The sequence below is a fragment of the Castor canadensis genome, chromosome 8 (assembly GCF_047511655.1).
Source record: "Castor canadensis chromosome 8, mCasCan1.hap1v2, whole genome shotgun sequence".
NCBI lineage: Eukaryota > Metazoa > Chordata > Mammalia > Rodentia > Castoridae > Castor > Castor canadensis.
Window position 1 is genome coordinate 96,992,054 of NC_133393.1, and position 4,900 is coordinate 96,996,953.

General features: G+C 39.3%; 1 pseudogene; it reads left to right on the plus strand.

The window, feature by feature from the left end:
- Positions 1–946: 946 nt before the first annotated feature.
- On the plus strand, positions 947–1,392 carry LOC109696132 (stress-associated endoplasmic reticulum protein 1 pseudogene; annotated as a pseudogene).
- Positions 1,393–4,900: the final 3,508 nt, after the last annotated feature.

The window sequence follows — 4,900 nt, forward strand, 5'->3', positions numbered from 1 at the left end:
TTCTTCAAAAAGATAAATAACATTGATAAACCCTTAGCCAACCTAACTGGAATGAGGAAAGAAAAGGCCTGAATTAATAACATTAGAGATTAAAAGGGGAATATCACAATACATACCAATGAAATCCAGAAAATCATTAGGGAAATCTTCAAAAATCCATATTCAAATAAACTGGAAAATCTGTAAGAAATGGGTAAATATCTAGACGCCTTTAGACAAACAAACTAAACCAAGAAGAGCTAAACCACTTAATTAGATCTATAAGAAGCAATGAGATGGAAGCAGGAATAGTCTCCCAACAATGAAAAGCCCAGGACATGATGGATTTACTGCCAAATTCTACCAGACCTTATCAGAAAAACTAACACCAACATTCCTCAAACTTTTCCATGAAATGGAAAGGGAAGGAGCACTACCAAACTCATTCTATAAAGCCACATTACACTCATTCCAAACTGAACAAGGACACAACAAAAAAAAAAAAGAGTAGTATAGGCCAATCTCTTCAATGAACATAGCCATGAAAATCTCAAAAAATATTGCAAACAATTCAACAACATCAAAAAGATCATATACCATGATCAAGAAGGTTTCATTGCAGGGATGCAAGGGTAGTTTAACATACGCAAATTGATAAATGTAATACAGTATGTAAACAGAATAAAGGGGAAAAAATCATATGATCATCTCAATAGATGCAAAAAAAAGCCTTTGAAAAAATTCAATATTTTTTCATGATAAAAGCTCTGAAGCCTCTTTCGCTCCACGCTCCCGGCGCGAGGGTGGCCCGGAGGCCTGGTCTCTTCCTCGGCGCGCGCGCCTCGCTCACACGGTCACTCGGAACGCTCAGCCTCGCGGCCGCGGCCACCACCTGGCTCGGCGACAGCCTCTTTGCTCGGGCGGCCTTGGGGGGGAGGCGAGCGAAGTGAGAGAGAGCGAGTGAGAGAGCGAGCGAGAGAGCGAGCGAGGCCGAGGCCGCCCAGCGGGCGGTGGCGCCGCGAACGTGGTCTCCAAGCAGCGGATCCGGATGGCCAACGAGAAGCACAGCAAGAACATCACCCAGCGCGGCAACGCAGCCAAGACCTCAGAAACGCCCCCGAGGAGAAGGCGTCTGTGGGACCCTGGCTGCTGGCGCTCTTCATTTTTGTCGTCTGCGGCTCGGCAATTCTCCAGATTATTCAGAGTATCAGGACGGGCCTGTGAAGTGACGTGACTGTCCTTAAGATGCTTCCATTCTTCTGTGAATTTTAACTTGAACTCATTCCCGATGTTTGATACCCTGATTCAAAATTCAGTAAAGCATCCTGCCTCAGAATGACTTTCATATCATCCTTCATGAGTCATTCAAGGTTTCTTCACAAGTCATTCCAGGTTTTTCTAGTCTGTACCACAGTGCCTTACAAAAGCGCCACAGGACTAAAGTAATAAAATCTGATACTAAGCTCCAGTCAGTAGTGGACCCTGCTTATTCAGTCAGTCAAGAGCAAGTTCTTCATGTGGTTGTTAAAACCATGTGCAGTATGGATAATTAAGTCTGTGCAATCAGGGTCTAGATTTTGTTAACTCTAATGTGTAAATGCAATTATCTTAATTTAAAATTTGGAATCTTAAGGTTTTTATATAGCTAGGCACTCTAATACTCTTTTGAATTGAAAGCACACTCCATTATAGGGTCAAGTAATATCCTTAATAAGGTGCTTACCAATGGAGCAGCTGCACAGTTGGCCTAGTTTTACCACAACTATTATCACCTAAAAATTTTTAAAAGCTTCTAAATCATAATATAAGCAGAGATGCTTATAGCCACATCTGTTTTAACAATATTGTTTTTATTACACTACCTTGGATTTTGCATGAGTGAGTATAGTAACCTAAATCCCATTTGTAAAAAACAAAGCAAAAAACTTGGTTGAGCATTTGGTAACTTAATCTGTCACTGCGGTTTCACCAAGAGCTACCATGGTGGAGTGAAGTCAGGAAAGGAGGGTTTGTTTATGTCACATTGATTTAATCAGAATTAGTTTAATACATCAAAGGGGTTTGCTGGGCTAGACAAAATTCTAGGGGAAAATCTTACCAGAAACAGACACCTCATCAGGACTGTTGTCCCATGTGCCAAAAGATATCTCAGCATCTTGATAGCACTTTCAATACCAAAAAAAGGCACAGCAACTAAAAGTTACACTTAGTTTGTCAGTGTGCTTCTAGATTTATGACCAAAATGCCCTGAAAGTTCTAGATTCATCAGGCTAACGTGGCTTCTGGAATTAAGTGGATTTATTGATAGGAATCAGTCTTTAGTCTTCCTTTGTATGATTTTATGGTTACATTTGATCACATTTATGTTCAATATAAGTGAACATAATGATTATGATTGATCACATTTTCTTTAATAGTAAGGGTGAGAGTGGTGAGGCAGGTTTTGGGTTATGTAGTGCTGTTGAAAACTGCAGGTATTTGTATACATAGTCATAACTTGGTGCAAAAAGCCTGAACAGTGTCTGTATTAACGGATGACGGAAAGACTGCTCTGTTTGCCTTATTAACTGCCTCAGGATCTGTCTTTAGAAATAAGCTGGTTTAAACGGAGCAGAAGGGAATCTACGCTGTCTATACAGGGTGCGAACCTCACAGGGGATGTGCTACCCCCTCGGCTACTGAGGAGAGCATTGGGCTAGGACAGAGAGGAACTGAGCTGCTGTAACAGGAAGACGTCCATTGCCTCCGGCCAGCAGGTTTTTACAGAATCGTGACCTGCCCCTGTCACACAGTCAGTCGGCCCCTGGACTTGTTTCCCTCTTTGAAACATCTTGGCTAATGAATTCTACTTTATTGTAACTTTAAAAATGAAAGTTATTGCTCTAAATTTATAGCAGGTTCTTTATTCTTTGCTTTTGATCAGATCATTCCATGTCAGAATTTCCCTTGGTTTACTGTAGATACTTGGCTTAAATGTGTTTTTTGGTTTTGTTTTTTAAATGTACAATGTTTGAATTAATTCGACTGTTAAATTGCTGTAGCTGGCAATCGTTTCACATGTAAAACTGCATTCCTTTTGCATTTCATGTGTATTTTACCAATTGAGTGCATTTTATATTCAGGGTGGATTGTGCATGTTTGGGTAAATGAATGCTGTGTCCGTTTGATTTATGGTTTAAAAATAAAGTTCCCTGATTATTTGAAAAAACAAAAAAAGCTCTGAAGAAACTAGGAATTAAAGGAATGTACCTCAACATTATAAAGGTTACATAAGACAAACCTACAGCCACTAACCATCATACTAAATGGGGGAAAACTCTAAAGTCAGGAATGAGATGAGGGTGTCCACTCTCCCCACTCTTATTTTTTTTGGTGGGACTGGGGTTTTGAACTCAGGGCTTCAGGTTTGCAAAGCAGACACTCTACTGCTTGAGCCACACTCCAGTACATTTTGCTGGGTTTTGTTTCTTTCTTTCTTTCTTTCTTTCTTTCTTTCTTTCTTTCTTTCTTTCTTTCTTTCTTTCTTTCTTTCTTTTGGGTGTTTTTGAGATGGAAATCTCATGAACTATTTACCCAGACTGGCCTCGAGCCATGATCTTCCTGATCTCAGCCCCCTAAGTAGCTAGGCTTACAAGCATGAGCCACTGGCACCCAGCTTCACTCTCCCCACTCTTATTCAATATAGTTTTGGAATCCCCAGCCAGGCAATAAGACAGTTGGAAAAATAAAAAGGATTCAAATAGGGAAGAAGTCAAATTATCCCTATTTGCAAATGATATGATCTTATACTTAAAAGACCCTAAAAATTCCACCAAAAAACTCATAAATTATAAACACTTTCAGCAAAGTAGCAAGATACAAAATCAACATGCAAAAATCTGTAACTTTTTTCAATTGAGGCCAATAGGAGAAGGGGACCAGGAACTAGAGAAAAGGTTAGATCAAGAAGAATTAACCTAGAAGGTAACACACATGCACAGGAAATTAATGTGAGTCAACTCCCTGTATAGCTATCCTTATCTCAACTAGCAAAAACCCTTGGTCCATCCTATTATTGCTTATACTCTCTCTTCAACAAAGTTAGAGATAAGGGCAAAATAGTTTCTGCCAGGTATCGAGGGGGTGAGGGGGAGAGGGAGGGGGCAGGGTGGATGGTAAGGGAGGGGGTGGGGGCAGGGGGGAGAAATGACCCAAGCATTGTATGCACATATGAAAAATTAAAAAATAAAAAATAAATAAAAATCCATAGTTTTTTTGTATACTAACAATGAACAGACTGAGAAAGAAATCAGAAAAACAATCCCATTCATAACAGCCTCAAAAAAAATAAAATATCTAAGAATAAATTTAATGGGAGAAGCGAAAGACCTCTTCAATTAAAACCTTAAATCACTGAAGAAAGAAACTGAAGAAGACATCAGAAGATGGAAAGATCCCCAATGCTTATGGATCAGCATAATCAGTATTGTGAAATGGCTTTACTACCAAAAGCAATCTGTGTTCAATGCAATCATCATCAAAATTCCAGTGACAATTCTTCACAGAGATAGAAAACCAATGTTAAAGTTCATATGGAAACATAAAAGACCACAAATAGCCAAAACAATCCTGAGCAAAATGAGCATGGAGGTATCAAAATATCTGACTTCAAACTATTCTACAGAGCTATAATAATAAAACCAGCAAAGTACTGGCACAAAAACAGACATAAAGACCAATAGATCAGAATAGAAAACCCAGATACAAACCCACATTTGATTTTTTGACAAAGGAGTCCAAAGCATGCATTGTAGAAAAGATAGCCTCTTCAACAAATGGTGCTGGGGAACTGGAGATCCATCCATACAAGACTGAAACTAGATCCCAATATCTCACCTTGTACTAGTATCAATTCAAAATGGATCAAAGATCTTAATGTAAG